Genomic DNA, 13088 nt, shown 5'->3' on the forward strand with positions numbered 1-13088 from the left:
CTCACACTCTCACACTCTCACACTCTCACACTCTCACACTCTCACACTCTCACACTCTCACACTCTCACACTCTCACACTCACACACTCACACACTCACACACTCACACACTCACACTCACACTCACACTCACACTCACACTCACACTCACACTCACGCACGCACGCACACACACACACACACACACACACACACGCACACACGCAGGCAATTTACGTACCTATACTCATAAAGGTCAGTTTCAGTCCAGCCGAAATACAATGCCTACGTCATCGTGGCTCTTTCCAATGCTTACGATAGGGTCGTCATCTAAGCAAACAGAAACGATGAAATCAGTGCCTTTAACGTAAGTTACAGCGATGAGGGTTTTTTACAGAACGCACATAACATAGATGATCGTTTTATAACGGATAGTAGTAGCCTGCTAATGCGACGACTCAACACGACAATGGCATCCGAATCTCTTTATATCGTTCTCTCTGACTCGCTATTGGCTATGCACTAAATGTAGGCGATATATCGATGTGGAAATAAAGCTGCGTCGCATAACAGCACTCTGCTAGAGCACTCTCACCATCTAGCGTATAGGCATCATCGCGACACTGCTGTCTCGCGGCATGTCACCGAGAGGCGATGACCTGTGTGGGCAGAATCACATGCGTAAATGGTCGTAGCTATGCGCACAGATATAGTGCCCAGACCCGCGCACTACGTTATTTCCGCGCACTCGTAACTTCCGCAGTGGTTGTAAACGTCCGGCTCAGTCGCACGCAGGGTTTTCCTTTCAGGGCGCGGCATGCAGACGTCTTCCGGCGTGGCTTGCACGGCCGTACCATCATTGCAGTACTGTACACTTGCGTACACGCTAGGCAACAACCCGATGACTGGCTACACAGCGGCAGTTGTTATAGAGTCGGTCATTGCATGGTGAATAAAGGGTAACCAACTGAAATGGAAAACGCACAGAAACATCGACAGACAGGCAGGCAGGCAGGCAGACAGACAAACAGACAGACAAACAAACAAACAAACAGACAGACAGACAGACAGACAGACAGACAGACATGCTGACAGACAGACAGACAGACAGGCAGATGGGCAGACATACAGGCAGGCAGACAAGCAGGCAAACAGACAGACAGACAGACAGACAGACAGACAGACACACACACAGACCCACAGACAGACAGACAGACAGGCGGACAGACGGACGGATAGATGGACAGACGGACAGGCGGTAGACGGACAGACGGATAGACGGACGGACGGACCGACGGACAGACGGACCGACGGACGGACAGACAGACATACATACATACAGACATACAGACAGACAGCTAGGCAGGCAGACAGGCAGGCAGGCAGACAAACAGACATACAGACAGACAGCCGGATAGATGGACAGACGGACAGGCGGGTAGACGGACAGACGGTCAGACGGACGGACGGACCGACGGACTGACAGACAGACAGAGAGAGAGAGAGAGAGAGAGAGAGAGACAGACAGACAGACAGACAGACAGACAGACAGACAGACAGACAGACAGAGAATAAAAATGTTGAGATACCTACTTCAACTGAAGTAAAACCTGGCAAAAGGTTGTGACTGCTCGCTATTGCAAATACTTCAATGGATAGGGCCACAGCTGTCGAAAGTCCCTTCCGGATTAATTTGGCGCTTTGTGGAAAATGGGTTAGCAAGCTTAGGCAAATGTCTTTGTCTTTAGCATGCATGCGCGCAAACGAGCAGGCTATAGCAATACGAGATGCCGACATAAAATACATTTTCTCTATCCTTCTTACTTTTATTTTCATTAACCGCCCACTGGATCGACTTTATAACAGTAATATAGTTTTATTAGACACGCGATTCCAACCCACACAAAATACACAAGTACTACAGAACAAACGCGACTGCTCATATCTTCCTTTTCAGCACAGAAAGACAATTATTAGCGTCCTCTTATTGCTTGGAACATTCCCTACGCCAACGAGAAATTGCGGAGGAATACTTAATTATACGTCTCGCCAGAAGTCCACACAATAACGCGCAGAAATGAACTCGCATTTATTCCTCTCACGGCGTGGCAACCTCTTGAAAGGAGTCGACGCATGCGCAGTAAAACGCTGAGAGACACATGCTTGACTCATAATTTGTACCACTGCTATTTGCACCGTAAGTCAATTAGAAGCCCCTGGTCCGTCAGACAAATACGGATCCCGCCTATAGTGCGAATATTTTCCTGCGCTATCATGGTTTCAGACAGATTAAAGCATTGCCTGAAACCTATGCGCTGTGGAGCCACATGGGACCATACAGGCATTTTCCGGGCAATATGTGTCAATTTGACGCTTATTATTTACCGATATTCAGTTACAATTTGCGTTACTAGTCAAGACGCTTTCAGCGTCTAAGTGCATTCATGAAAGCTTCGATAAAATACGAGGCGCACCATTTATATTAAAGGAAATTACTCCAATCGCTATTAACTTGACGAAACGTTCAGGGTAATTATTAAATAAACTAACTAAAATACATGATTATTATTTGGCTTAGTTCAGTATATTCTTTGAGTTAATTAGATTTTCGGCATCATCTCGCTCATATCTAGAAGAAATGGAGCAGAATCACGCTGTTGTTATATAACACTGTTGCAGAATTAACAATTGAATAGTTGCAAAATTGTTAAATCAGGTTTATACATTTCGAAAAGGTAGCACTTGAAGCGCCTGAAAGTCTAGGTAAGGTCTCATGTGAAGCGTGTCACTTCAAGCGTGTCATACAAAAACTACAAGATTTTCCGTCCTTGATGGAAGTTAAAAGTAAACTAATTTTTATCCCGTAAAGCCCGAAGATGCACGATCGACTGGTCGTGTGTAACCTCATGTATGACTCATAACCTGAGGTAGGCCATCTGTAGATGCGCTGCGGTGTGTGTTGGGTAATAATACCCGGGCCGCAGAGGGAACAATATTACTGCCTGTCGATATTCTGGAAGCTACTTTATCCTTCGCTACATTTAATTCCACACAGATGCTATTTTTATTTAGTCGCGTGTTGTATTTAAAAATATTCAGCTGCGGTACTAAAATATATAAAACATGCAACGAATAACACAATGTCGCTTGACAGGTTTATTATATAGACACTTTCGAAGATACCTACCATTAACATAAATATAAATACTGCTTAGGGAATGACGAGCTTCGTTGTCGTGAATACATTAGTAATATCCAGAAATGCACATTTTTTTATTTTTTAATGATTAATAATAAATTTTTACATTTCCTACTCCATATCTAGTGCTTCGTTTAAAATGAACATTCCTGTCGCTTTGATTCACTGTATTGCCACATATACAACGCATAACTACTATATCAAGTATATGGCGTTCATAGTATACACAGCTAATGCTATTTGCCTATATCTTTATTCGCGATATACATGAACACTGATATCGTTACTGCGGATAAATTAATCATATACGTTTTCGTTGACAGAATATCCGTAAAAAAAATCCCGACATTAATGAAGTTGGAACGCCCATTCATCTGCATAACATATGTGCTTGAATGCAATGAAGCTGAAAATGTGGCATGGCATATTCACATGAAATTCGCATATAAAGCACGTTTCGTGTTCCAACACACATAGCCGCATTATCACACTTACGCTCACACACACACACACACACACACACACACACACACACACACACACACACACACACACACACACACACACACACAACACCACACACACACACACACACACACACACACACACACGCACGCACGCACGCACGCACGCACGCACGCACGCACACACGCACGCACGGGCATGAACTCATACGTAGCCTAGCGACAGGGGCACGGGCTCGCGCACGCGGACCCATGTACGTAGGCCTACGTACGAACGCACCCACGCGAACCAGAATATGCAACCATACACCCCAAAAACACACACACGCGTGCACGCGCAGAAATATGGAAAACTGACGTAATGGCGCACGCACGCACTCACACGCACACACGCGCGCGCGCGTGTATACGGCCAGTAGCAGTATATTCAGTACGAGTAACCGCAAACCTACCACACGCGCACGTGCACGCACATTCACACACATACAAGCGTGTAATCACACATATACATAAATAAAATTAAGCTTTTACCTTTCTATTTTAACCAAAAGATGTCAATATGTAATATATATATATATTCCTTAAACTTACATGCAAAAAAGGAAAGAACAAAGGAATATGAGGAACAACACGCAGCATTACCAGCAGCATTATAGACAATTTATCAAATCACGATTTCACCTATTTTGCCACTCCACTGAACAGCTAAACCTCGCTGCGCGTTCTGTATGTAGCGTGAATAAAGAATAACCGAACAGGAAATGTCACTAAAAGCTGAAATATGGACGTTTTTAACAGGAGATATAATTTATCGTTGCACGCGGCATCAGCTCATCTTCTGCTTTTATGGATGTACGCTACATCCATCGGAACAACGTTATAATCAAGGGTAGGTGCCACTTACCGGTGATGTCTGTCCAGATCATTACTGCCTCGCGAGCGACTAATGCATTTGGCCCGCTTATCGATGTGACGGGAAGGAATATTTCGGTATCGACGATCCAGTGTGTGAAATGGCCTCTCTAAGCTTAAGCGACAACGTCTAATGTCGAGCTGGACGTTGCACCTGCCACTCCAGCGCGCTGGACAGCGAGAGAGCGGGCATTGCTATCGGTTGGAGAGCTACGAGAGGCGTGATGGTGGCGGAGTCTTGCTGGAAGAGGAATGGAAGCCTTGGAAACGACTTCAGCCGTTGTCTGACTCGCCACCGTGGCCGCGCGCCGGCGCGCATGCGCACTGCGGTGTCGGGGTTCGCCGGTATTCAAATCAATCTGATGGAGCTGCAAATAATAATACTGATGCTGAGCGGCCGGCAGATTCTGTTCTGCAGGCTCGACCAGCAGGCCACCCATCTGCCAGGAATATCGCGAGCACATTAAACCTCGCGTACGTACACGAGGCCGGACAATTATATTAATCAAATCGGTGGCAATCGTCACAGCAATAGCACGCAGAGCAGTTACATTCACTTACTGCGTTAGTTGCCGTGTGATTCTGAACTCGATGCAAATGCAATATCGACTATTTCGTGTCAGAGCGAATCAGGCTCGCGCATGAAATCTTTGTCGATCGCGTGTTCTCGTTTTTGATCCATTCCAAGCACTACAACGCCGAGCGCTCTGGGTTAATGCAGAGTTCGTTAAAACGTCAGGACTACGATCTGTTTAATTATGATGTATCGTTCTGCATTTTAAGCACGGCAAATTGATTTCTTTAACATTTGCGAATGCACCCATTGAACAAAGCCATTTGAAAAATATTCCTCGTATTAAGCCCCTTTGTTTGACCCCGAACGCATGAATGTCTTTTGTTAATTTGTATTTTGATCTGACAGTTATACATATATTTTTTGAAGCGACAACGTCCAACACGGTAATCATAGCACTACTCCACGCCAGTGTACTAAGTTTTTTCTTCTTTATTGAACAACGTGACAGAACAATGCGCAAAAATAAACCGCGTGGGAAGGGCACATGTTACGACATGCTGTCGTGTGACCGGTTTATGTCATATCTATATCTGTTTGTCCTCGGCGATTTTTATTTCACCAGTTTTCTTGAGAATTGTGATATATTTAATACGAATAGTAAAGGTACATTTTCATCTCGTCTAGAAGGTCTACTGCATAGAAAATAAATTCGATTTACTTACAAACTGTATATATATATATATATATATATATATATATATATATATGTGTGTGTGTGTGTGTGTGTGTGTGTGTGTGTGTGTGTGTGTGTGTGTGTGTGTGTGTGTGTGTGTGTGTGTGTGTGTGTGCCGTGCGTGCGTGTGCGTGAGTGCACGCGACCAAGTGGAACTGCAGTGGGGTTGAAGCGTGCATGCGTATGCGTGCGTGTTCGTGCACATGTGAGCGCATGTATATGTACACGCATGTGTGTACCCACTCTACTAGTCGATCGACCGATGGTGAGATACGGATACACAAATTTGCTGGATACAAATGTGTTTAGATAGGAATGTGCTCTTGGTGGGATAGTATTGCTAAATGTCATATAAGGAATAAGGCCCTCTAGGGTAGCGATAGTCCCAGGAGAGACCACCCACGAAGAGATCCGACATACGGCTGAACAAGCTATGGCATTTTATCACGGTCGGTCAGGCAATTAAACTGACTAGTCAACCAATTCCTGTAGGAGGCATACGCCGTGTGGTTCATATAGAAGGGCATGAGAAGAGCGAAGATATTATACGACTAGGAATTGAGCGAGCTCCCATAAAGGGTAGCGTATGCACTTGTGTACGATGAAGGAGAAGTCAACACTTAAAAATGCTTCGATCCTGATCTCTTATAGTGATTTGGTAATTCCCTGTAGTGGGTGTGGCGTCCACATCCCCCTTATATTAGCAAAATTATGCAGTAGCAGAAATCAACGATAAACATGCAACCATGTCTTTTCCAACTATATTTAACTAGCGTGTCAGCAACATTTTTACCGTATAGAATATATATATGACGCGCTAGGAATTTCGCGTCACTCAAGCTATTGCGTCCCGAAATGCAATCGGATAAGCTTAAGCAATAAATTTGCCGCGGCAGGTAAATTACCATATCAACAATCAGAAGAAGCTCATCTCTCTTCCTTAAAAGCTAAAGTCACACTGGGGCCGGACTGTCCACGGATTACCGCGGATGGGGCAGGATCTCCCCTGACCGTAAAATTTATAATCCGTGGCGATCCGGGTGAAAAAATTACGAGACGGTCGAAAAAAAGCATCATCGGGCCGGATCGGGCCGGACCAGCACGGCAGCGCCACGGACCATCCTGGATTGAGCCCGGATGAAGCCGGCCCAGCACGGAGTCACTACGGACCGCCCCGGACCGCCCCGGACTGCCTCGGACCGCCACGGACCTGATCCGGCCTGGTCCGGCCCCGTCCTGGCCCATCCGTGCTCCCATCCGTGTTGGGTCCGCCTTGATCCGTAGTAATCCGTGGCCGACAAAAACGACACGGATGGCCACGGATGGGCCCGGTTCAATACGATGTGGGCCCGGTTCAACATGGTGCCACTACGGACTGTCCCGGACCTACCACGGACGCGCCACGGACCGTCCAGGACCACCCCGGATGGGGAAAACTTCCCGGACCGTCCCGGATCACCCCGGAAATTTTAAACAGTTTAAAACTTCCGGGGCGATATCCCGGAATGCGCAGGACCATCAATGACCACCCGGACCGGGCCGGACCGTCCAGGACCGTCCAGGACCCAACAAGGATCTCTCCCCGGATCAGTCCGGCAGCGTCCGGCCCGGTCCGGGAGCTTGGTGTGACTTTAGCTTTAAAGATAAAAGCCGAATACTCTCACATAGGGAACACCTTGCGTTCATGACGTCTGCATGACTGCTTCACTTCTTGTGGTTTATCGCACTGGAATGGTGATGCTTTTCCATAATATGTAGACCTACTAAGCGTTATATATAATGGCGTAGCTAGGTCAAAGCCGACGCTCATACTGGCGTGTTCGGGGCTGGCTGGCTCGCGCTTGCCTGATTTCGTCGTGCCTTCTATGTCTAATTTTACGTCGCAGTGATAATTGTGCATTTGTTGATATTTCTTGATTTCGACACTTTTTCCTAGCTGAGCAAAACACAAGACCATCTCTGACGGTAGTTGTTGGTACTCGTCTTCGCCGGCGTGTTTGTTACAACCAATTTCACGATGATGACTTTTGTGATACGGACGGCTGCGGGCATAACTGCCGGATTCGGAGAACACGACACGACTAAAGCTATACGATCACGATTAACGATCCCTTAACCTATAGAGGCTTATTTAGGCGGAATCATCTGCTCGGTGAGAGTTGCTATTATTGCTGAGAGGGAACATTGCATTCTGATTTAGTGTCCTATTGCGTCAGCCCACGATAAAATTTTCAACTATTTGTCACCTTCAGTATACGTGAGAGCACCGTATCCTTATCTTTTCGTGTATCTTGTCTGTTTTCATTGGTGGGGTTGGTGTCTCTGACTCTCTTCCGTGCTGATCTAGGATTCTTGCGGCGGCGTTGCATAAATAGCTTTTATTTTTATTTTTCACTTGTACTGATTAGCTCACTTTCTATATAGACTATGTCTTTTATTGGCATCGACAGCATCTGAATAGAGCAAAGAGGCGACCACCCCCAACTTACGCCTTAAATGCTCCTAAAATAACTGCAATCGCCTTCCAACCTTTCTTTTTAAATTCTACACAACTGGTTCAAAGCAATACTTAGCAAGTAAGGCTTGTGCCATACGCTTATCGGCTTTTCCTTGGCATGCAGGGAATAGCAATAACTGGCTCATGTGTCTCACGAGAGAGTGGAAGATGTCGCAAATCACTTACATATTTTTTCTTGCTTCTCGGGGGGCCTACTTGACGTATTACATCGAGCAGTCAAGCATATTCGAACTCACGCGGTCTCCAACAATACATGCGGGGGTATCTCTAGTGTTATTATACCCTCAAATGATTGATACGATTATATTAAATGTTCATCGTGAGTTAGCTTTGACGAGACCTCCACAAATTAATGTGTGTAGTCTTTGTGCGAGGTCGGACACTGAGGGTCAAAGAATAGCTCCAACAGAATACCACCATACAGCTGCTCAGATCGATTCAATAGTCTTTTCACGTGGTATGCGAAATAAATCAGTGACATTGGTGATGCTCTAGTTAGCACCAGAAATAATCTCTTTGTTCTGTCATTGTAGTCAGGGGGCAGATTTCAAAAAGAGCTAAAATAAGGATGAGCTTAAGCTTTTTGGGTCGAGGCTGAAACGGGTAAATACATTTCGTATGATACTTGGGGAGTTCCACTGGGGTATGTTTCAAGCTTGACTTTTGCGTATTGTGGGCCATCTTGAATCCAAAATGACTGCCACGAAAATAGATTTTCTGAAATTCTGGAACTCCAAGTCAGTCGTAGAGACATAATGTTGGGTGGCTATAACCCACATTTTTCAATCAAGTGAGAACCAATATCACATCTTAGCAAGAACCATAGGATGGCGCATTATTGGTTTCAATATTGCCGCCAGTGAAATTTGTTTATTTGAATAACACTAACTCCAAGACGTCGTAGAAGACATTTATTTATGATGTCTAACACTCAACATTTCAGATAATGAGAACGAGAATTATAAAACTTAGAAAGCATGTATGGTGAGCCAATCTTGGATTCCAGCCATCATGGTGTATGTTACTCCATTACTATACAACAGTTAAGCCAACATAAAACATATATAGCAGCATAACCAGAATTGTGCAGAATATGTAGTTTTAAAACAGTCCACATCCCCATAGAATCATTGTTGGTATGCGTTCATTGCACCGGTCTGGTTTTTTTTTTTTTTTTTTTTTGTTTTTTTTTCTTTTTCCATATTTTTTTTTTGTTTTTTTTTCTTGGTATTTGTTGTTCTCTTATTTGCTACGCTACGGCGAGTGCAGCACATATTGTTTGTAGCATGTAGCAGCTACGTGTACAGCAACCAGGTCGCGTCTTACTAACAGGCACACTGTCTTTATTGCAATAGTATTGAGCGTGAAATGGATGTCAGTGACATGAGCCGTGGTTTCAGAATGCATCCTGCATATACAAGCGCAGTCAAATGCGTAAGAATGCTCTGAGTACTATTGCTACACACTTGGTTCCAAATGAGGCTCTGGCTATGTGGGCGTCGATGACATGTAGTCATCAGTGCGTCTTTCATTGGTTGGCAAATAGTGCAATATCGTCTTGCATTGGAAGAACTGTCGACAGTAATTAATCTGTTATAACTACCAATGTTGTCGTTGGATCATACAGTTTACATATAAATGCTTCCACTGATGACTGCAATTGATCTAGGTGATAGTGTGGTCAGATTCTGTTCAACTAACTTATATGCGATCTGGATCTTCATGATATGTTGCATGGGCAGCGTTTTTTAGCCCAATTCCTGCAAACTGGCTCGTTGTGTCACTTCGCCGTTAGCGCATGAAGCTAACAATCCCTTTCGAGTGTTGTTGTTTGATTGTGAATTGTCATGGACATCTTATAATCATCCAAAGGAGATTTTGAAGTTCTGGCCTTCTCCAAACCTCGCCTGCGATCAACTTTTGCCGATAAACACCTGTTAGCATAATTAACAATTCTGTATCCTGCAAACTACATCGTTGCTTATAATCCGTGGTCTGTTGCAGCATCGCACGCAATGAAGAAACAACTTCGCGTGTCCAGCCTCCGTCGTGGTTTGTTCAAAAGTGTTGACACATCACGTTCCGAGGTACATATCGTTTTCGTATTTCCCGTAAACTCCACACAACAATTATCTCTTACCGCCAAGTTACAACTAGAGATGATCTCTCCTGACAAGAAACGAGGCAAAGATCGGCTTTTTTTTCAGCGAGAGTAATTAATATGTCTTCGCAGTTTCTGAGGAAGTTTGATGTCTTCCTGTAATCAACCGCCTAATTTGTTTTGTCGCCTGACGTCGTCTTTCTCGTGTACCTTCTTTAATAATTCTCCTCCGTATCGATCAAATATAATATCTATCCTTCTGAATTCTCTAACCGTGTGACTTCACAGGCAGTTCACATAACACATCTGCTATAAGTCAACCAAACTAAACAAGCGTTGTCGGTTTTCACATGGATTGTACCACTGCCCATACCATCAATAATGGTAACGTTTTAAACGATGTCACTGATAGGAAAATCCTGGCCGAATGCAATCTTCGACAGAATATTTATTAGTCGCCGATTTGTCCGCTTTGAGAGAAGTGAGAGCAGGAGAGAGACAGAGAGGAGTGTATGTGAGAGAGAGAGAGATGAGAGAGAGAGAGAGAAGAGAGAGACGGGAAGAGATCGATGGTGTGGTCGGTGTAAGAGGTGGGTGTTGTGTGTGGTAAGAGAAAGAGAAGGAGGATGAGAGGGAGATGAGGTGTGTGTCATGTGTGTGGGTGTGTGGTAGAGAGAGAGAGAGAGAGAGACGAGAGAGAGAGACGAAGAGAGAGGAGAAGTTGTGCGTGTTTGTGTTGTGTGCGTTGAGCAGAGAGAGAGAGATAATTAGAGATGGGAGTGTGTTGTGGTCAGAGAGGAGAGGTGTGTGGTGTTGTGTGTGTGGGTTGTGTGTGTGTGTGTGTGGTGTGTGTGAGAGAAGTGTGCGTGTTTTATTGTTGGTGTGATGACACCAGAGAGAGAGAACCAGAGGAATCAGGCAATGCCTCAGCGAAAAGCCGTTGAACCAACGTTGGCAATCTGACCGTTTGGGCCAACGGTTGTGCAATATGGGCGTTGGGGCCACGTTGGCACGCTATGGCAAAAGCCGTTGGCCAACGTTGCTGTCTGAAGTTGCGGCGACCAACGTTGGTCATATGGCGTGCCAACGTTGGCACGCGCGAGCAAAAAGCGTTGGCCAACGTTGTCATATGAAGTTGGACCAAATAACGTTACACGCTGAGCAAAAAGACGTTGGATCAACGTTGGCAATGATGACGTTTGGCCAACGTTCGGCCTGACGGCCGTTTGGGCCTAACGTTGGGCGCCAATGTCGCTGGCCAACCGTGGGCCAAGGTTGGCTGCCAACGGTTGGCCCAACGTCTGGCACGCTGAGCAATAAGACGTTGGATCACGTTGGGCCTGTCGTGACGTTTGGGCCAACGTTGCAATATGACGTTGGCCAACGTCGGTGACTGCCGTTGGGACGCAACGTTGGTCCAACGTTCGGCCCACCGTTGGGCCCAACTATGGGCACGCTGAGCAAAAAGACGTTGGAATCAACGTTGGCATGTCCTGACGTGGGCCAACGTTGGCAATCAGACGTTGGGACCAACGTTGTGCAATTGAGTGGCCAAAACGTTTGGCGAACTTGGCCCACGTTAGTATGAGCTGAAGACAGGCCCCGTTGGCCGCAACGTTTGGCCCAAACGTTCCAGCAGTTTATCTGATTACCGTTCCGCTAAAGTCCTGTTGCTAACACAGGTGTACACTCAGGAGAGACCTAATGGCGTCATGAAATGTGGAGTAAAGACAATCCAAAATTATGCCTACTACGATATTTAGAATTTTAGCTTATTCACAACACCAATGAACACAATTTCATTGGCGGCTCATCTTGAGAAATTTAAGATGGCGCCACTTCCTATGCTTTTCTAAAAGGCTATTTACCACGTGCGGTTTTGGACGTACGGTTCTAGACGTAGCGTCAGATCGCTAACAGTCCAAAAACGCACCGTGTAAACTATGCGGTACGACACAATTTTATGACCGTTGCGATATCTGATGCACAGGAACGCATGTTCAATTCTCATACGACCATCGTACCAGAGCAAAAACCGAACTAAATCAGGGTGGCGAGATTGGGTCACGTGTTTGGTCACGAGCTATTGGTCACGTCTTCCTTCGCGATGACAGTGGTTGTATGCAGATGAAATCATTACTATTGGGATGTCACAACTACCATAAGTAGTGTGGCCGTGTGTGTGTGTATGTGCGCGGTGCGTGGGTGTCGTGTGTGGGTGCGTGTGTGTGCGTGTGCGCGCGTGTGTGTGCGCGCGCGCGCGCGTGTGTGTGTGTGTGTGTGTGTGTGTGTGTGCGCCGTGTGTGGTGTGTGTGTGCGTGTGTGTGTGTCTGTGTGTGTGTCTGGTGTGTGCGCGGCGCGCGTGTTGTGGTGTGTGGCGTGTGTGTGTTCGTGGTGCGTGTGCGTGTGCGTGCGTGTGATGTGTGTGTGCGTGCGTGTGTGCGTGCTGTGTGGCGTGTGCGCGCGCGTGTGTGTGTGTGTGTGCGCGTGTGTGTGTGCGTGCGTGTGTGTGTGTCTGTGTGTGTGTTTTCTGTGTGTGCACGCGCGCGGCTGTGTGTGGTGTGTGAGAGTGTGCGTGTGCGCGCGCGCGTGTGCTGTGTGTGTGTGTGTGTGTGTTGTGTGTGTGTGTGTGTGCATGGACACAGCCAACTGTAAATGTCGGCAG

At 46.1% G+C, this 13088-nt stretch overlaps 1 long non-coding RNA gene across 1 annotated transcript in view; it reads right to left on the reverse strand.

Annotated features, from left to right (window-relative positions):
• LOC106805554 overlaps positions 1-301 on the reverse strand; it is a 15103-nt gene extending 14802 nt beyond the window's left edge. The window contains exon 1 of the long non-coding RNA XR_001393443.1: positions 221-301. This is a non-coding gene — a long non-coding RNA (uncharacterized LOC106805554). The remainder of the gene's footprint in view (positions 1-220) is intronic.
• Positions 302-13088: the final 12787 nt, after the last annotated feature.

This window comes from Priapulus caudatus, unplaced genomic scaffold, assembly GCF_000485595.1.
Source record: "Priapulus caudatus unplaced genomic scaffold, Priapulus_caudatus-5.0.1 Scaffold117, whole genome shotgun sequence".
NCBI lineage: Eukaryota > Metazoa > Priapulida > Priapulimorpha > Priapulimorphida > Priapulidae > Priapulus > Priapulus caudatus.